We start from the raw sequence: 21,248 nt of genomic DNA on the forward strand, positions 1-21,248 counted from the left end.
TGTATAGACGAACAATTAATGTGTCAAAAAAGAAGAAAGAAAATCACAAAATGTTCTGAGTCTTTTCTCTGTATAACAATTGTAATTGTGCATTTAGTCCATGTATTTAAAGTTATTCCACAACATTACAGGATTTTATCTCCAAAACATCAGATACGGTTTTTATCACACTTCCTACTAAAAGGCCAATAGAATAACTAATAAGATTTTCCTGCATCTGTACTTTTTTAAAAAACTGCCATTCTTGTAGCACTTTTACTCAAGTGGTAACCAGCACACACACAATATATAAGCAGCGGAAGTATCGTAATTTTTATGTTGAAAGGATCAAGTTAATGTAGCTTTGTTCATACTGATGGAGATCTATTTCTTCATTGAATACAAAAACTGTAGCCATAAGAACTTGTGTATTCTGGTACAAGTGCTTTTACATACTACTGAGAACATTACCATTTGCATATATTAGCTTTATGAGTGCTCAGAAATGAGATTCATATACATGTTTGGAAAATAGGTTTATGGGCATAACCTGAGAGCTGGGGGCGGGGAGACCAAGGAGAGATTTTTTCCAAGAGAAGACCAAGGAAAAAAACATTTTTTTTTCCTTTTTCCCTATAAGGTTTTTTTATTATTATTCAAAGTCAAAACATTTTTTAAAGTTTGTAAAAACACCAGACAAGCATGTTTTCCTGCAGTGCAGATAACCGATAATGATATACTACACCTAGAGCTTAGCCGACAGTTTAAGTCCATAAATTTTATAATTCTTAGACTTACAACTGAAAAAAATTGAATTGTGGAAAAGATTATTCCACATATGGGTTAAATTGTTCCATTTCATTATAAGATGTTTGCTTTTTTGGATACCATTTTGTGGTTCCCTTATTAGCTCTGTTCCTTTGAGAACCAGGAAGAACTGTAATTTTGCAATAGGTATAAGGGAGTAGATAACCTTTCCCTTGCAATTAATTCTACCTTCATGTGGTCATTTTTTTTTTTTAAATGGTACTAGTTAATTGAGGTGAGCAGATAAGATTTGGTTTTTAATTTTCAATATAATTGATCTTTTTGGAAAGAGCCATACCACACTGTATTATACTCAGGTTGTTTTAAGGTATATAATATCCACCATGTAATTTTTCCCTACAAGGTATTTTGTACATCACTGCCATTAGAACTTTGACTACTGCATTTTTTCAGGATCACATTGTTGTAAGTAAATGAAACCACTGGCATATTGATGAGGTTTACTTTCGGGTTAGCTACTTCAGCAAGGATTTTAAGTTTAATTTCATAGATTTCATAGACATTAGGGCTGGAAGGGACCTCAGAAGATCATTGAGTCCAGCCCTCTGCCCAAAGGGCAGGAAGTCAGCTGGGGTCATAGGATAGGGATATGTCTCCATTTGACTGTAGGCAACTGTTATTGTGAAAGTAAAGTAGACCAAATACTTAATTCACTGATACAGCCAGCATCAGCATGCACAATGGAGTGTAAGCCTTGGCCTCTTTTAGAGGACTTCCTGGAGGAACCACAATAGTTCCACCTACCCCACTTAGGCAGCTTATTTTGATGATGTCATTCAACTCAGAGCTCTAATGTTGATGCTACCCATGTACTTTTTCAAGGTATAGTTTAAAGCAGGTGTGGGCAATTTATGGCCCGTAGCATTCAGCAACATGAGGCTTTGCCCAAGCCATGAGCAGTGCCAATAAGCAGCAGCAGTGGCAGTGGCCAGGTCTTAGTGCTGGCCTACCTTGGACCCAAGCTGGGTTGTTCTGGCTCACTGCCAGAAAATATTGCCAACCCCTGGTTAAGGAGTGTAACCTGGGTGTAACAGTGTGTGTACTAATAGAAGGAGATAATCAGCAGGGTGTATGTGCTGGAGATGAAAACTGCAGCTTGCTCAGTTTTCCCTTGGTTGTCTCTAAAGAGAAACACCAGGACACGATAGCTTAACTATATACATGGTTTATTCAGGTGCAGAATAAAAAGGGAAGGGATAGAATAACTGGATAGGTGATGAAGATAAATATTTACATATCATATATTCAAGTCAGCAAGTAACAGAACAGGACCCATAAGAGAAGCATATAAGTATAGCAAGATGCACAAGAGAAACCTCACCCATGGATCTTTAGAGGGTATGTATGTCCCAACAATCGATGAGTAAGCACCCCAAAATATAAAGCACAACAAACAGTCAATAAACACTCCAAAATATAAGATGCAGCAAACAATTAATAAACACTCCAGTATATATGGCAATCCCAAATGCGCCTCCCCCAGAGGAGTCTCTCTTTCTCTAGCATAAACCCCCTCAGATGTGGCTATCCACTGTGTCCCTTCCCAGTGGGAAACCCCTAGCCCAAGAACTCATGCTTCCTGGTCCGTAGGGGTCCAACAAGGGTTCCTTGTATTTTGTTCCCAGCTAAGCAAACAGCTCTTGCATAGGTTGCTCTGTCTCAGTCCCCTCATGGGATGTGTGGCTCATTCACATGGCTAAGTGGAATGGCCTTCTCAGCAGGTTGTGGGCCTGGGCCACCTTGTGCATGCCCAGGACCAGGGCTCCAGTACAGGCCCACCACACTGCAGAGCTTGTACTGCACACAGGCCCTCACTCCTGGCAGCAGGAATGGTTACTGAACCACCCCCTGTCCACTCCAATGGACCTCGTTCTGTCAGTGACTCGCTGTGCAATGACGTCTACATCGGTGCTGGCCTTGTGCCAGGGTTGGAGACCCGAGCTGCCTTGAGTGACTCCCAAGGTCCTGGTCCCTTTAGCATGCAGTGATGCCTGCATTGTCTGGCCCCATGCCAGGACTGGAGACTCGAGCTGCCTTGAGTGACTCCCAAGGTCCTGGTCCCACTCAGACCCTCCATGCAGTGATGCCTGTGCCGACTCACTGTGCTCACTTGCAACGATCAGTTGGGAGTGGCAGATGGCCACATCCCCATCCTGCAGCAGAGTCTTCGGGCTCTTCAGGGCAACTGGAAGCACCCCCTGGGTAGCTCTTCCTCTATTCTTTCTCAGCCCCAGCTGCTTCTTTCTTTTCCATTCCTCATCATTTCCCCTGCATGCTGTGAACGCAACTCGTTATATACCCTTTTGGGGCTTTGCCACAAGATTGAAAACCAGTCAGGTGGGAGATGTAGCACAGTCTTCAATTAGGTCTGCTCCTTACCTTGTCCCGGGATATGGGCAGGGTAGACTCCTCCTGAGGTTCCTCTCCTGCTGGTCTCTGATTGGTGGGTTTGCCTCATCAATGGCTTGGCAATTTTCTAAGCCCAAGGAACCAGGCAAAGATGGGCAAGCCCACCACAGGATCAAAGTCTGGATATTTGTGTAAAAACTAACACATTACATTTCAATCACCAGAATGATGTTCCTGCTGCTATGACAATATTGCTGCTAGATTTATTCTGTGAAAGTCTTGAGATAGAACCCTGTAGGAGACTGAAAACAAAAACTTATTCAGATTTGTTCAAGTACTCATGCAGACTTGAAAGTGAGATGATCTGTAGGCTGGTTCATCCATTTGCACACTCTCAGAAATGAGTCCAAAAAGTTACTCCTGTCTTTCAGTTTGATGTTATCAGCAAAGGTAGGCTTTTTCAACAGATGGTGAGCATTGGACTGACTCTGTGCCCACTGATCATAGAATCATAAAATTAGAGAAAATTAGGGTTGGAAGGGACCTCAAGAGGTCATTTAGTCCAACCCTCTGCCAAAGCAGGACCATGCCAAACTATATCATTCCAGCCAAGTTTTTGTCTAGCTGGGTCTTCAAAACCTCCAATGATGGAGATTCCAGAAAATCTCTGGGCAACCTGTTCTGGTGCTGTACTACCCTCCTAGTGAGAGAGTTTTTCCTAATATTTAATCTAAACTGTCCTTGCTGCAACTTGAGACCATTGCTTCTAGCTCTGTCATCTGCTATTGCTGAGAACAGTCTAGCTCCATCCTCTTTATAACTACACTTCAGGTCGTTAAAGGCCACTATCAAATCTCTCCTTGGTCTTCTCTTCTGCAGACTAAATAAGCCTAGTTCCCTCAGCCTCTCCTCGTATGTCATGTGGTCCAGCATCCGAATAATTTCTTTTGGCTTCTGGACTCTCTCCTGTCCACATTCTTTATGTAGTGTGGGGCCCAAAACTGGAAGCAGGACTCCTTCATGTGGCAGGGCACTGTTGGTGCCGGCCACTCTTAGGGCTGGAGGAGGCAGCAGCCAGGTGCCTGAGTATAGTGGCCATTTTGAGACCCAGGAGATATATATAGGGTAAAGCAGCAGTTTGCTGCTGGTAGCTGTGAAAGAGATAGCTGGCAGAGCTGAGGCTCAGGAACAGCTTGGAGGTTTAGGGACTGGGGCTATGGGGATGGAGGAGGTTCCTGGTCCTGGGCATAATCTAAAAATTCACCCTGCCAGGGCTGGGTGGCTTGGTAGGGCTGTTCATGGTGAGATAGTCCCCAACAAATGCCAGGCCAATTACCACCCTGGTGAAAGGCGGGTCGGGGTGCCTTAACCCTGTCATGCGCTGCAGGGTTAAAACCTGAGGCACTGTGCAGAGGTTCGTTTTGCCTTTAAGAGAGGGAGTAAGATTTTGTCTAGCTACTGGTCACGGAGTTTGTTGAGTGCAGGTTAGGGTATAAAATTTACGAGTTGTAGCAAAGAAGCTTTTATTTTTGTTTACTTACATGCCAACGTTGGAGACGCGTAGGCACAGCAGCTTGATTAAACACTTTCTGTTTCAGCTATCTAAGTTATAAGCAGACTGCTAATTTTCTCTTCGTTAATGGATCATAAATTGGGTTGATGCACGGGGAGGGGTTACGCTGGGGAAATTCGATGGCAGAGAAGCGATTGTCATGGTTGGCCGGACCACGACAGGCAGGACTGATTCACTGAGTCCCAAAGTGGCTTCTGCTGGGTTCAGGCTGTCGCGGTTTTTAAAGGTTTCACCCTTTCTCTCCCCCCATCACTGTTGACGTCAGATGGTATGTTGTTTTTTCGCGCCCCTTTTTAGTAAGGGGGGTGACTGGGTGAGAGACTTTGTGCTTATGGCACTACCATCAGGGGGAGTACAAGACAAACCCAAGCTGCTACAACTAGGTGAGTAACCTTGTAGTAGGGACCAAGAAGGTGGACTCATGTAAGAGAGTGTGGGCTAGTTGTTCAGAAGCCTGGCTTGAGGCATCCTCAACTTGTCAGTGCTAGGACCAGGACCAGAAGGGTCAAAAGGGCCATCATGAGGGACACCCAGAGCTGGGGGCCTGGGGTTCTGACTGGCTTTGGAAGTGAGGCCAGGGCCTATGAGGCCAAAGGTCCTGGTGGGGCCACACCTGAGAGTAGGAAGAGTGTGGGGAGCTTGGCAGCCCAGAATGAAGGCAGAGTAGGCTTTCTGATTAGGAGGGATCTAGTTAGGGTCCAAACTGGAGGGTTATGGGGCCCATTGTGGGGCTGGAGATGTTAAGAACTTAGATGGCATCTGGACTGTGGTGTTAGGGGAGTTTTGGAGCCACAGATAATGCCCTCTGGCATTGGGGCAGGAAATGGGCAGCCTCCCACCTGGGTGTGAAGGAGTGAGATGGAACTTACGGCATGGAGGGCCAGCAGGGTTGCAGCTGCAGCCTGGAAAGGAAGGAAAATACCCACCCGATTTCCGGAACAGCATCTCACTTGGGATTGGTGGAGGGAGGCTGCTCAAAGGTATTTCTGGCTGTGGAGAGGGGCAGAGAGGGGTCAGTTCCCTGCAGGCCACAGGGAGGGAGGAGCGGCTGATCATCTCAGCAGCCAGAAACTGCAGAACATGCCTGAGGGACGCTGTGGGAGTGACCCTGAGGCAGGCAGAGGCCTGAAAACAAGCAGCTAGCGGTAATCTCCAGAGCTGCAGCTGAGGGTCCGGAGCGAAGGAGTCCACAAGGCCTGAGGGGATCTTCAGACTGGAGTTTTTCCAGCAGAGGATCTGGAGGAGGGCCTGAAGGAAGAAATCTACAGTCGCAGGTAGAGTCTTTCTGCACAGCGGGGAAACCCCAAAGAGACTGAACATTCATAGGGGAGCAGGGCAGGCTAGCATACAGCAAAGAATGGAATAAGGGATTGTTTGTCTGAATTATGGTGATTGGGAGGTTGAGCACCTGCTCACGAGAAAAGGGGACATTGCTAGAGCTTGACAAGAAGGCTGAGAAACCGCCAGGGTTTTCTGTGATTTCTTTTTGCTATTTCTTTTTTATTTTTTGAGCACAAGCCAAGACCAGCCCCTGGAAGGGTATACCCAAAAGAGGCACTAGGACACCCTGGGGTAGGGGCAAATAAGGTTACAACAGGCAGCACTGCAACCTGGCTACGGAAGAATATTGTAAAACACCATCTGGAGAAACTAGGCTTGGGTAAAGGGGAGGTTTGGAACGCCATAGAAGACACAGGAATCAAAACCAGGCAGGATCACCATGGGCATTGCCTCCTGGGAATATATAGGTCATCAAAGTGGTGGCAGGTGGGAAAACATAAGATCCACTTCCTGGCAGACCTGGTGATCCAGAGCCAAGGTCTATCTACCCTGTTGCCACCTGTAGGCAGATGAGCACAGGGCAGTACTAGCAAGCCCTATAATACCTACAGACATCACACTGGGTAATATCTTAATTAAGTCATGGCAGGAAAGAGAGGCAGACGGTTAGCCCAGAAGCAGGTGGGTGGGCCAATTTCTAACTGACCTTGGGAAGGCCATCCTGTTACACTTCAGTAGTGCAGAACAGAGAGGGTATAATTACTTCCCTTAATCTGCTGACAACACTCCTATTAATGAAACCCACTATGCTGTTAGCCTTTTTGGCAACAAGGGTATGGTGTTGATTCATACCCAGCTTATTGTCCACTATAACCCACAGGTCCTTTTCAGCAGAGTGACTATTTAGTCGGTGGTCCCAAGCCTGCAGCAGTGCATGGCATTGTTCTATCCTAAGTGCAGCACTTTTCACTTTTCCGTGTTGTACCTCATAAGATTTCTCATGGCCCAATCTTCCAATTTGTCTAGGTCACTCTGAACCCTGGCCCTAACCTCCAGTTTGGTGTCATCCATGAACTTGCTGAGGGTGTGCTCCATCCCATGTTCTAGATTGTTAATGAGGATATTGAATGAAACTGGCCTCAGGACTGACCCCTGGGGCACTTCACTTGATACCAGCTGCCAGTTAGACATCACAATCCAGCCAGCATCCTATCCACCTTACAGTCTTTTCATCCAACCTATACTTCCTGAGCTTGCTTGCAAGAATGCTGTGTGAGACTGTATCAAAAGACTTGCTAAAATCAAGGTATATCACGTCTACTGCTTTCCCCACATCCACAGAGCCAGTTATCTTACCATAGAAGGCAGTCAGGTTGGTCAAGCATGACTTGCCCTTGGTGACTCCATGCTGACTGTTGCTGATCATTTTCTTCTTCTCTTGGAGTGCTTAGAAATTGATCCATGAGGATCTCCTGTATGATTTTTCCAGAGACTGAGGTGAATCTGACTGGTCTGTAGTTCCCTGGATCCTCCGCCTTCCATTTCTTAAAGATGGGCACTATATTTGGCCTTTTCTAATCATCTAACCACCTCTCCCAACCACCACGGGTTTTCAAAGATAATGGCCGGTGGCTTTGCAGTCGCATCAGCCAGTTCCCTCAGGCACACTTGGATGCACTGCATCTGACCCATTGGACTTGTATATTTCCATCTTTTCTAAGTAGTTCCTAAATTGTTCTTTCACCACTGAGGACTGCTCACATTCTTCCAAAATTGTTCTGCATGGGACAGACTACTGAGTCTAGTAGCTGATCTTTCCTGTGAAGACTGAGGTAAAGAAAGCATTGAATACTTTCCTCCTTATCTGTCACTAGGTTGCCTCTCCACTGACCTTCCTCTTGTTGCTGACATACTTGTAGGGCATATCTACACATTGCCCTACAGTAATGTAGCAACATGCTATCCTCACTGTATGGTGCAGGACCGTGATGTAGCAATCATGCAGGTCTACACATGATCGTCAACTACATCATTGTACTGATGCGCTCCCCTAGTATAGTGTGTCACTACAGTGACATAGCAGCAAAATCAAACTATGCATCATGCGCATGGTGCAGTGACTGCCCATATTGTGCCATGCTTTAGTAATTCCAAAAGGAAGTACTAAAGCATGACACCATAACAACATCACCATACAGTGACATGTAGACACACCCATAAAAATCCTTCTGTTACCCTTCACATCCCTTGCTAGCTGCAACTCCAAATGTAGGTTGGCCTTCCTGATTTCATCCCTGCATGCCTGAGCAATATTCTTATACTCCTCCCTAATCATTTATCAAAGCTTCCACTTTTTTTTAAGCTTCCGTTTTAAGCTCACTGAAGAGTTCTGTGCTAAACTAGGCTGGTCAACTGCCATATTTGCTATGTGGTAAACCTTTTTTTACTTTATTGGTGTTTTGCCCCAACCAATATGTTCACAAACATATCACACCCACTTATGTTCACTCATACACTCTAAACCTATAAATATGTCTGTAAGATACAACTGGGGATTTACCCCTGCTGTTTCTTTGACATTGGTCTCCGCTGTGCTTTATTTTTACTTTTGTTTAATTATTATTATTTATTTTTTAGATTTATACCCTGTCCTATCTAAAAGGCTCAGACATGGAGAACAGTGGTCACATTACACTACCCCAAAATCTTTTCTCCAACACTTCCAGAAATGAGTTAGAAGCTCATTTCCTAACTGAATCCTTTGTTTTTATACAGGCTTCTGCTACAGCTCCTTCCCTGAGCATCTGTCTATCCCAGACCATAATTTCCTTTTAGGGGACTGCTCCCACTTCCCCTATGTTCAAAGTGAGTCTAATGAGCACATATGTACCCATGAGTCACTGAAAACTATTCTGCAGCTCCTTGGAGGGTTCCAACACCTACTGACATGTGGGAAAATAGAAGATCCCTGCTTTTCTGTTACAGATATCTGCAGCAGGTTGTATATATATAAAAAAAAGTTCCATTGCTTCCATTGTATTGCAAGCCATATTAAGACTGGATGCATGCATAGAAATTTTGAAAGTTATGTCAGTTACAGAAATTGATAACATATTGTTTTAAACCAGAGAATTGCCTCTTCCACTCCTTTTTTACTTGATTAATGCCTTCCTAAACAAGTTCAGTAGTGCGCAGAAAGCTATCATGGAATATACTATTTTTATATAGGATTTCAAAATCTCATCTTACCAGTTCAGTGTCTAAATTTTGCAGAATTTAACTTATGGTGGATATAAGTCATGGAGGAGTGTATTTGGTAATAATTTTCAAACAAAAGTATATTTCTATTTTACATGTATGATTTCAACCATGAAAATATTTTCTCTGGTTCTTATTTCTGACAGTGATTTGGAAACTGTAACAAATTCAGCCTAACATAAAATCAATACCAAGCAGCTTTCACTATTGTGAATTACAAAGGCAAGTCTTCTTTGTGCTCTAAATGAGAATGAACAATGATTTGCTTCTTTATGTGGATGTTTGTGTTTGTATTGTCTAGACTACACATGATCTGCCAATATCAATATGTCAGTTGAGAGTTAAGTGACAATAAATAAGAGACAAAAATATTTCTATGCAAATACGGTTTCTGAAGAAGATTAATGTGTTAGTAACCTGTTCTTTTAATTGGAGCTCATGCCTGCTCTATAGTAGAATCTTTTGTCAACCGAGTCCAAATTTTGTCAGCAGAATTTTGCTTGTATCCACACACAAAATGCCCTGTGCCTACCAAACCCCAGGTTTCTGTTGACTTAAGGCTTCTGTTGCCATACAGCAGCTGACAGAAAGACTACATAGACAGTATGACTCCCCCATCTGGCTTGTGTGTGGCCTGCAGAGGGGCACTGCTGCCCTGTGCCGATTGCCTGTGGAGCTGCACAGCTGTGGAGCTGTGCCCATGGAGCTTGCCCATGGAGCCATGCAGCCTGCTATGGGAAGGCAGTGAGGAGCTTGGCAGTGGTGGTGTGGTGGCGGCTGCCACGTGTGAGACCACCCCTACACCGGCGCTGCCTTCTCCAGCCTGCCGTGTTCTGCACTGTCTTCCTGCAGCTGGCTGCATGGCTCTGTGGGCAAGCTCCATGGGCCCAGCTCCACGGATGCATGGCTCTACTGGTGTGCTGGTGGCAGTAGTGGCCACTCCAGGGCTGCTCTAGTTTTATGTACCGCCAGCTGGGTGGTCACTCCAGGGCTTCCCCCAATACCTCCCCACTTTCTGCCGGAGTGCCTGGCCAGCTGCACATGGACTGCAAGTGGCAGTATTGGCCCTTCAGGAAAGCTGCACACAGAGGCACCAAGCCTGGTTGTGCCGATAGCACCACTGGCAGTCCACAAGCAGCTGCCTAGGCACTCCAGGGTTTCCCCTTACAAGCCCCGCTTACCTAATGTTTCAGGCTTGAGAAGGAAAGTGAGTCTGAGCTAAGCCTTGAGCTTGTCTAAAAGCCTCAGGTCCAGTCCTTCCCCCTCCATCTGCCCTGGACAGGGCTGGAGGTTCCCCACACTTTTTGCAATCAGCTCTTGCAGGCTGGAGCTCTGCCAGCCTGAAGAGCTCTTTGCAAAAGGGGAACTCCATGACTTTTTCTGCTAAGAGGGAACATCTGCATTTTCTCTAATAAAAATGGTAAATCATAGATTTCATAGACATTAGGGCTGGAAGGGACCTCGGGAGATCATTGAGTCCAGCCCCCTGCCCAAAGGGCAGGAAGTCAGCTGGGGTCATAGGATCCCAGCAAGATAAGCAACCGATTTACTCTTGAAGGTGTTCAATGTAGGTGCTTGAACCACCTCCGCTGGCAGACTGTTCCAGACCTTGGGGGCTTGGACAGTAAAGAAATTCTTCCTTATGTCCAGCCTGAAACAGTCTTGCAGGAGTTTGTGACCGTTCGACCTCATCATCCCTTGGGGCGCTCTGGTGAACAGACGTTCCCCCAGATCCTGGTGGTCACCCCGATAAACTTATAGGTGGCCATGAGATCACCCCTGAGCCTACGCTTTTCCAGGCTAAAGAGTCCCATGGCTCTCAGCCTGTCATCGTAAGATCTGTTTTCCTGACCTCTGACCATGCACGTGGCTCTCCTCTGGACTCTCAGTTTTCATGGTTTTCTCAGTTTTTCTGTGGGAAACATAAAATTTGGATCCCTGGGCATGATGTCACAGCCCAGCCCAGGCCTGGAAAGCACACTGGGATGCTGGTGGATTTTGATTCAACTTGAACCAGGAAGGGGTTGGGACAGAAATTTCATAAACTGGTTTGACCCTAATCAGTTAAGTCTGATTGCTATGTTCAACCAGGTTTATCTTAAACCAGTTTCAGCCATTTTGGAACGGGTTTATGTGCACTGAACTTCTGTTCTGTTATGGTTTTTAAACATTTTCTGATGACTTAAACTGGTTTATATGTAACTTCTCTCCCTAGCCTCAAAATCAGGAGCCAGTTCAGTACACAGCTAAAGAAAAAGTAGCTATTGTCTAATTAAATATTTTTTAAGTTACTGCTGATCATTTCAAATCTACAAAACAATATTTTTCTACAAGTCTGTTCCAGTATCTTAAGCCTAGAACTAGTGTTCATGTGGTGTGGAGATGTCTCTCAACCCATGGCTCCTGTTTGCTATAGCAGCCACTGATTCTTTTGCCTGTTCTTCCTCCACAGCTGCCTAGTATCTCTGCTTCTTCCTCTTATTAGTCAGGTGGTATCGATAGAAAGGAATGGCATGGTTCATAAAGAAGAAGGATTCTATCATATTAGAGCACCCTTCAGAATTCATACTGGTGGGCAGTGGGAAAGATTATCATAGAGGACTGTAGGCATTCAAAAATGGGCAGGTAAATTAACAGAAAAAATAAAGAGAATGACACTATGGGAGGAAGATGCTGATCAGAACCAGTTTCATTGGAGCTGTCTTAATATCCCTTGATGCATGGTATTGGAAAGTCATGCAAAATCCACCAAGACATCCAATAAGAGGCTCCACATTTAGCCATCTCAGCTCCCAGCCAGCACAAGTGGAGTGATATGTACATGCTCTGTCAGCTTAGCAGGACTGACTTCATGGAGTTATAAAACTATATTTAAAAAACATGCATGACCTTACTTAAGTCAGTTTTCTGGCCAGGCACATACTGTATTTATCCAAATCCAAGGTGACCCAAAATTTAAGACCCCTACAAGGGTTCTATACATGGTGGGGAGAGATGTTGTGAGTGGGAGAAGGAGCGGGGCAGAGGTAGTGGGGGGACAGGCAGCAGCCATGTCTGTCATCCTACTGCCTTGTAATCAAATCCAGAATGAGGGGCTTTTTCCCCTTGTTAAATATGGGGGAAAACCCCTCACCTTTGATTTGAGTAAATATGGTAGTTTATAGCCTTCCTTCTGCTTTTGTCCATTGTTTCATGAGCAATAGGACAAAATGAAGTTTTGTCACTAAATTTCTATGGTCTAGTATTCACCAAATATTCCGCTATAACATACTAATTTGTATCTGTAGTATCTGGGATTCTAAGGTGGTCTTCCATCCAGATACAGGACTGTTCTTCCAACAAGATCAGCTGGATTCAGTCTGCCTTGGCCATTCAAGTGCATGATATTTTATTATTATAAACACAGGGCATTTGTACAAACCTGCTTGCATTTACAGTCTTACAATCTTCTATCATGTCACAAAGTGAAGGTATAAATCGTTGCTCCTATTTTAAAGTGTGCATATGAAGTAATGTACATATCAAATTTAGAGGACCCAAACCCCTACAAATGTACAAGAGAATTGGGGCTTATGAATCTTAGTTGTGTGCCCGCATCTAAGTTGCAAACATGGCCCTGTCTCAAAACATAATTTCATGGCCCATTAGAGTTCAAAAGTATGTATTTTTCTCACCTCAGCCATTTTTGGTTTTTATATTTTGTACTTTGTTCTTATTTTTGTCACTTAGCTGTAGAGACTTTTGGAGTTATGGATAGGTATTTTTTGATAAAGCAAAATGTATAAAACAATACAATTTAGGTTAACAGTAATGAGAGTTCCATGTTTGTCTTGAAAGAAGTTTTGTTACATCTAAATGTTTAAAAAGTCTTTCTTTTGGTGCACTTTCTATAAGCATAGGGGGTCAAATCATCTGTGTTTAAGGCTGTAAATTGATTAAGGTGCTGCGCCAGTGACATGTACAGAACTATAGATCTTCATGCTGTAGTTTATATTCATTGTCACTAGGAAAATAAGATAAATGTATTTATTTGAACTGACAAATGTACATATAGCATATTGTATGGTTAGGGTTTTACAGCCCTAACCATACAAGCCCCATGAGGAGAGACTGAGGGACCTGGACCTCTTCGGCCTCCACAAGAGAAGGCTGAGAGGTGATCTTGTGGCAACCTTACAAATTCATTAGTGTGATGCAACAAGGGATCGGAGATGCTCTGTTCAACATGGTGCCTTTTGGGCTAAGAAGGAACAGTAGTCTCAACTGACAGAGAACAGATTTAGGTTGGGCATCAGGAAGAACTTCTTCATGGTAAGGGTGGCCAGAATTTAGAATGGTCTTCTAGGAGAGGTGGTGCTTTCCCCTACCTTGGGTGTCTTTAAGAGAAGATTGGATAAGAATCTGGCTGGGGTCATCTGACCCCAGCACTCTTTCCTGCCTAGGCAGGGGTTTAGACTCGATGATCTGTTGAGGTCCCTTCTGTGAATCTTTAACCTGACTTAAGTGTGTCGTTGGCCTGTGCTACATGTTGCACATAAGGCATGATTAACCAGGTAAGCATGCTTTAAGTTGTAACCCAGCTACACATTTAACCAATTAAGGTTGTGATAAAACAAGCAATAAGCTAAAATAAGTTATTTAAAAAATGTGTAATAACTTTGTAGCATGTTCTAGTCAAGCCATTAATTGAATGGCAAGTGCTCCCCTGTGGCTAGGAGTCCCATCAACCGAGGGGTAGCTGGAGTGGGGGAGCCTGGAATTGTGATAAGACACAATGGTATTCTGCAGTGGTGATTAGGGGTTCACCAGTAAAGACTTTTTAGCCAATACTGATGGCTGATTATTAACCAGCTGTATCAGCCGATACTGATCTAATAGCTGATATGCAGTGCTGCAGCTTGGAGAGGAACATCTAGCCAGTAAGTCTCTGGGGGGAAGGCAGATGGGGGAAGGATGGGGTGTGGGGAGGGCAGATTGAGGCCCCCAAGGTGAGGGAGGGAGTGGGGCAGGGGAAAAGGCAGGCACTGGCTAGCCAGGGTGGTGAATGCAATCCCGGGTTGGGGTGCAGGGCAGAGCTGCGGACAGCCCATCTGGGGAGTGGGGGGGGGGGTTCTCCACTGCTGCACACACCCCCAGGGGAGGTGGGGGGGCATGTGCCTCCCGGATTTTTGTGTGACATAAGGGCGAGCTTGGGGCTGGGAGCTGCACTGGCCTCTTCCTGGCAAGGGGCTGATCTGGGGCTGTGCTTGAGGCAGGCAGGTGGGTGGGCAGGTGGTGGTGACTACAGGAAGCTACAGCAAGTTTTGCAGTGGCCGTAACCCACCCCATAGTCACCCTGCCCAGTGTCACCACTGTCCATCCTGCCCCTGCCTGCCCTGAGTGGGCACATGCCCCCCCCACCTCTCTTGAGGGCGCATACAGGGGCAGAGAGCTGCCCTCTTCCCTCCAGGGTCCCCTGGATGAGCCACCCATGGCTTCACCCATGCACCTAGCCCCAAGGTTGCCTTCACTACCCTGGCTGGGCAGAGCCTGCCCCTGCCCCACTCCCTCTCTCAACATAGGGGCCTCAATCTGCTCCCTCCACACACCTTCCCTACTCCCGCGCCCTCCCCCCCCCCCAACAGACTTACCACCTAGATACTGCTGTGCAAGCTGCCAGGCTGCATTCCTGGCTGTGGCTGCACACACGTATGTAGCATTTATCGGTGGCATTATTGGCTACACTGGCCAAAAAAAAGCTGATTATGTTAATTTTCCTTTTATTGATGCTGAGCCAATGTACAACCAATATATCAGTGCACCTCTACTGGTAATAAGGTGCAGTGGTATATAATCATGATCCCACAATCATTCGTCCTGCCATGTACATGTTGCATTGAGGCATGATTGTGTGGATTATGCATTAGATCCTGTTGCGCCTTTACCTGCATATGTAGAGGGGCCCTGAAACATTAAGCCTTGACCTTTATCTTCCTTTCGTAGTGTTTCCAGATCCAGTAGTTTTGTTAAAGGTGAGTTGAATAATGCTAAATAGTCTAATAAAAATGCTGTAACTTTTTCTGTTGGAGAATGCAGAGAACCTTCCTCTTACCTTAGCTTTTGATCTCAGCAAGAACATCAAGTAGTATAGTGCATTTACTTGAATATATGGCAATCCTGAACATATAACCCCCCCCAATAATGAGATTTGATATATGGAAAAATGTACATACTTTGTTATGATATTCCAGCTATAGAATCTAATTATTGGAGGTTTGCCTTGAAGTTGTCCCCCATACACTGCTCCAGAAGGGAAAATAAATCTTTGGGTGGAAAGGGAGGAGTTCAAGTAGCCCCCTTTCCCTTCGCTCCCTTTCCCCAACTTCCTTTTCCTGCAGCCATTTCTTCCCCCCACTTACTGTCAGACCTTGCTCTCCCTGAGCACACAGAAGTGAGGGAAAAATTAACAAACTGAATTTGTACTTTGGGTATTCATAGACTTATATAGTGCAGAATCAAGGCATTTTTACCTTTTTTGAAACTGCTACAAGGGTTAACATAGGTGCTCCATAAACACTAGGGGTGCTACCGATGATTGATTATTTACCAGCTATATTAGCCGATACTGATCTGATTGCCGATATGCAGCCCGGCAGCTTTCAGAGCAGTGGCTGGTAAGTTTTTTGGGGGGAAGGGATGGGGGAGGAAGAAAAGGACATGGCGGGGAGCAGATCAAACCCCCCATAGTGAGAGCAATTAGGCTGGAGCAGGTGCTGCCCAGCTAGGGCAGCTTGCAGGATGGAGCAAGCGGCTTGTCCATGGGGTGCAAGGGAGGGGCAGCTCCCAACACTGCCTGCACCCCAGGGGAAGGCATGGTGGATATGTGCCTCCGGGATCTGTGTGTAGGGTGAGAGCAGGCTGCCACTGCACACTTCTTGGCTGTACTGGGCTCTTCCTGTTGGCTGCACTTGGGCCAGCATGGGAAACAGTGGCACTGGGAAGGAGGCTATGGGTGGGGCTGCAGCAGTGGCTCTAGCCTCCCCATATCCCTCCCCCCAGCCCAAGTGTAGATGCCATAAAGAGCACAGCCCCCAAACACAGGCAAGCAGTGGGCAGCCTGCCCTCACCCCACACATGTGCGCCCATGTCTCACCCGGGGATGTGTGCAGCAGCAGGAGCCACCCCTCCCTCCCCACCCGCATACCACCTGGATGAGCTGCCAGCTCCACCCTACCTCACCCCAGCTATGCAGTGCCTTACCCTGCCCCAGCCCTACTCCCTCCCTTACCACGGGGGCCTCGATCAGACCGCTCCCCCATTCCTCTTTCCTCCCCGACAGCCCTTCTACCTAATGTACTTACCAACTGGACACTGCTATTCCAGCTGCTGGGTTGCACTGCTGGTCACGTGTATGCTGCTTCTGTGTGCGTACTCATGGCATTTATTGGTGACATTATCAGTCATATTAGTCAAAAAAAAAAGCAGATTGCCAATAATGTCAATTTTCCTTTTATTGGTGCCAATATTCCACGGACTGATATATCAGTGAACCTCTGATAAACACACTTTTAAGCAGCACTTTTGTACCTACTTACAGATAGGACCGAAGAGGGTCTGGGGATTGCTCTCTCAAACAGTCTTCTGTTTCACATACAGACACATAACTCAGTCCGCGCGCAGCATCAACCATCCATCCAGTCCCTCAAGGGTTAACTCATGGTGCTGAATCTTTCCCAGACTCTGAGAAGGAGCCTCAGGTTCCCTGCTGCTCAGCCTGCACACAATCCTCCTTCTCAGCTGGTCTCTGACTTCATTCTCAGCTGTCAGTTTCTATCTTCTAGCTTCCAGCTCTCAGGATCCTGACTCTACTCTCTCAGGTCTATCTCACTTCCTGAGATCTCTGCCTCTTGCAGGTCTCCCTCTGGGAGTTTCTTTAGCTGTGTTTCTCTTTTCTAAATTCCATCTGACCCCAGCTGTCTCTCTTCCCTGGCTTTTTCCCCTGGAGCCCCCTGTTTTTTTCTGGGAGTCTGTCTGGCTTCCCCTCCCTGGAATCCTTTAGATTTCCTGTGCCTGCTACTTATCCTCCTCAGCTAGGTCAGTCTTCCTGAACAGCCTGTAATTAGGGTTACCACTTGCAGCTGGGCTGGAACCTTTGTAGCCTGCTCCCAGGCCCCTTAAGCTAGCAGTTTACCTCCAAGCTCGTCCTCATAGCAGACTGCTAGCCCAAACTATTTTTTTTTAAGGAAATGTTTTGTGTCTCAAGTCAAATCAGCAAATCAGTTCCAGATCCCCGAGCTGTTCAAAAACCATGTGGCCCTGTTGCCAGCAAGCATCCTCCCCGCCTGCCTGGGGTATCAGATGCTTCCAAAGCCTTTGGCAGGCATCCTACATGGATCCCAAGCCTAGAGGCTTGGAGCTCAAATGCCCCCGAGTTTCACTTTCCTTCAGGCACATGGCTACATGAGCAAGCTAGGGAGGAGTCTTCCATTTCCAAAAAATCAGTGTACCACCAGAATCTTCCCACTGGAAGATTAGGTAATGCTAACTATGAATTACCTCAGTCAGAGTACTACCCCCTGCAATGTTCATGGATTTCCCTAGCCAGTAGGAAAACCACATTGGTGGTTATGGTTTTTTCATGCCAGTCAAACTATGCATTATAGTCATCCAAAGTCAAATGCTTCTGATTTACTATATAGTTCATTGGGCTGAGCCCAGCAGCGTTTCAAGCCATGGTGACCACATAGCTCAGCACAGCTCAGTATGTGTGTGTACTTGAAATACACCCTACAGAGGATCCATGTGCTAATTAGACCCCCCACTCATGACTGGAATTGGGTATTCTTGTCATGATTCCTGGGACCCTCCAAAAATTTATTTGCAGGTGAGGCTCAGGGCAACCTGGTCTCCCTCTACCTCATGGAGGGTGGGGTCACACTAAACATATGTGCCAGGCTTGAGAGGGAATTACAGAGGGTACTCACTGAACTGTTTGGGGCCCTGTTTGGTGATGTTTGCAACACATTTAAAGCTGTTGAAGAAACAGAATTTGTTGGAAATGGGCAAGTAAGGCACACGTCAGCTTTGGGAGTACAGAGGAAGTCAAAATGTTTTCAATATAGTGGTTCACCATAACTTAAAAAACTGGTGGTGCTGAGGGGTACTGAGTGTAACCACTCCTAGGTCTTCATTTATAGATAGGCTCCACTAACCTGTCATTGTGTTAGTTTCATCGTACTTACTCTTGGCCTTTTGGTCCAGATCAAGTGTAGTGAGAGGTGACACCATGATCACCCAGGTGGTTTGCCCAGGGCAGGTGATTGTCTCTGATATGTCCTCCATCTGAGGTCTATATTGAGCAGATTCTTTTTGGTGTTGGGTGGTGGAACCGGAGCTTGCTCCATCCACTCCATGCCTTGACCTGGTATAGCAGTGCTTCCAGGACCGGTGCAAAAAAAAACAGAAAAAAAAATAAAAAGCAGCTTCATCATACTTACTTGGCAGGGGAAATACCATGACCAAGCTGGTTTTCCTACTGGCAGTGGAAAGTAAGTTTCTTGGCAGGGGCTAGTAACCTGACTCAGGTAATGTATAATTCGCCTCCCACTTTCACTTCTACTGAGATCTTGGCAATATGCTGATGTTATAGAAATGGATGACTAGCTTGTTCCTGCAGCCATATGGCTGAGGGCAAGCAAAACTCAGGAGCATCTGAACTCCAAGCCAGCCAAAGGATTTGGAAGCATCTGAAGCCCTAGGCAGGGGTGGAGGATGCTTCCCAGTAGAAAGGGCACATATGGTTCTTGAATGACTCACAAATTTGGGATTTGGCTGATTTGACTTGGGGGACAAAAAAATTTCCTTAAAAAATTTTTTAAAAAAGGTTCATCAGCATGTTTTCCCAATATGGGCCATATGTCTTATAGTCATGCTCAGTCCTGGCTGCATTTGATCCATTTAATAGTTGGTTTCCATTATTGAGCACATGCTGCTTTTAGTAGCAATTTAATGACTGGCAATATATTTAATTAGGTTTCCTTGTGTGCAAATATAAGATGATGATCTTTTTTCCCTATGCTGATTGAGAGGGAAAAAACTTGTTTTATATTGAAATAAATACGGTAATCCCACTGGAGAACAATTACTTTAGTCTTTTATTGTTAATTTAAACTGTAACAGGCTTTCCTGCAGCACAAATTAAATATTGTTGACAAACTGTGTCCACGTCTTACATAGTCCATAGTATCTGGTATAATTTGTCTGTGTACAGGCTTTGGGAGATGGTATTATGTGGTCCTGGTTATTGGAACCTCTTCCACCTAAGTAGAACTGCACTGTGATTATGAGACCTGAAGAGCATCTTCACAGGCCTTCCAGTCTTTTAGAGCTGTTTGTGTACTGTTTAGTGATCGCTCAGTCCTTAAGGTGTTTATGAAGTGGCTGTTCAACAAGAGCTGCATAGTACTCCATCCAGACATCCCATCTAGGCATAGATAGTTGCCTTTAAAGGCAGAATTCAATGCTCTGTCTAATACAAGTATTCTGGTTTTGCAGAAACTTCTGGTTTGTTTTCTGTTTTTTTTAAATGAATAAGGTTTTGTGAGAGCAACTTCCTTTGAAGGCTGTTTCGAATTTTGTTTCCCTGGATCTTTCTGCTTACATGAACAGCTTTTCTTGCTTTGTTGGTTCTACCTTCCAGCAGGCAAACACACCAGACCTAGTCCTAAAATGGGCTCTAAGCATATATAAATTGTGCTGGGGAACCTATAATTGGTGCATCTTATAAAAGAGGAGGAGGTAACTTCTCACAGTCAGCTATCAGTGGTGGGTATAGCTGAGAATTTTAGGTGGGACACTAACTCTTACTACAGATGTCCACACTGAAGATTGAAGACAGCCCTCCATGTAGAAATATTGAGTTACTAGGTTTAGAAAGAGGAGTTCCACAGATAATGTGGGATTATGATTCATCTTCCCCCTTGTGACATATTTCCTTTATATGTTTGATTCCAGCATGGCATTGCCATTCTACTCTTCCTAAGGGTAATGTACATGCGTTAGGGCACTAGCTCCCACAATTGTGAATCCATAAGCAGAATTCAGATTCACCCCCTTCCTCCCCCTGCCCACCATTCACCGTGTAGTTTTCAATCCAAGAAGGCCATACAGAGTAGATAAATTGAAGGTGCTCTCCTTCCAGCTCATATTAATGTTTGCAAGTTAGTGGTTGGATTTGGCAAGGCAGTTAAATCTCTGCTTCCTAGTGCTACAAGCTATCACAGTGGCATAGGAAAAATACAAGAAGATGTGTAGTGATGTAAAGGTTTTATTGACACTGTTGGAATAATATGTAAAGCTCATTCATAACTTTGTCAGTCATGAATAATGTTCTCATCCTAAACAAGTACCAACTGACACCCTTATATTTCACCACTTTGTCATGTATATTATATGTGTATATCTGTACTGTCATAATGTGAATTTATGCAATGAAATGATTTATAATATCCAGATTTATTAGAAAATGGAAGTGTTTTGTTGACTGTTGTAGGGTTGGTGCTGTGATAATTTGGCAGCTTGCTCCAGCAGGACAAAATCTTACACGGGCTCCATTTATGTTGTGCAGAGTGCCCTTCATCCTACTACTCCTTCTGGGTTTGTATTTCAAAGGGTCTTTCTTTGTAGATAAGAAAAAGATGCTGCATACCTCACAGGTGGAGTAAATCAAAGTGAAATGAAGGTGGTTTGTTTAGTGATAACAGCAATCAAAATTGCTGAAGCCAGTTTCTCTTAACAATTTCTGATTTGATTTTTTCCATTCTTAGATGTGAAACATCCAGTTTCCACTCTTATTTTGCCATGAAAATGTGAAAAGTTTACACAAATAAGCAAATATGAAATGACTGAATAACATTAGAAATTAGCTACTTTGCATAAGCACTGGACCTACACCAAACTTTTCTGTGTACATTCACTAAGGCCACAAACATGGCATTTTTAG

The 21,248-nt window shown here is 45.0% G+C and overlaps 1 protein-coding gene and 1 pseudogene across 7 annotated transcripts in view; both read left to right on the forward strand.

Moving 5' to 3' along the window:
• TENM2 (teneurin transmembrane protein 2) overlaps positions 1–21,248 on the forward strand; it is a 1,200,689-nt gene that overhangs the window by 173,368 nt on the left and 1,006,073 nt on the right. The gene's annotated exons all lie outside the window — the stretch shown is intronic.
• On the forward strand, positions 18,484–18,705 carry LOC149856365 (U2 spliceosomal RNA; annotated as a pseudogene).

This window comes from Crocodylus siamensis, chromosome 10 (genome assembly GCF_052110815.1).
Source record: "Crocodylus siamensis isolate JL-2025a chromosome 10, ASM5211081v1, whole genome shotgun sequence".
NCBI lineage: Eukaryota > Metazoa > Chordata > Crocodylia > Crocodylidae > Crocodylus > Crocodylus siamensis.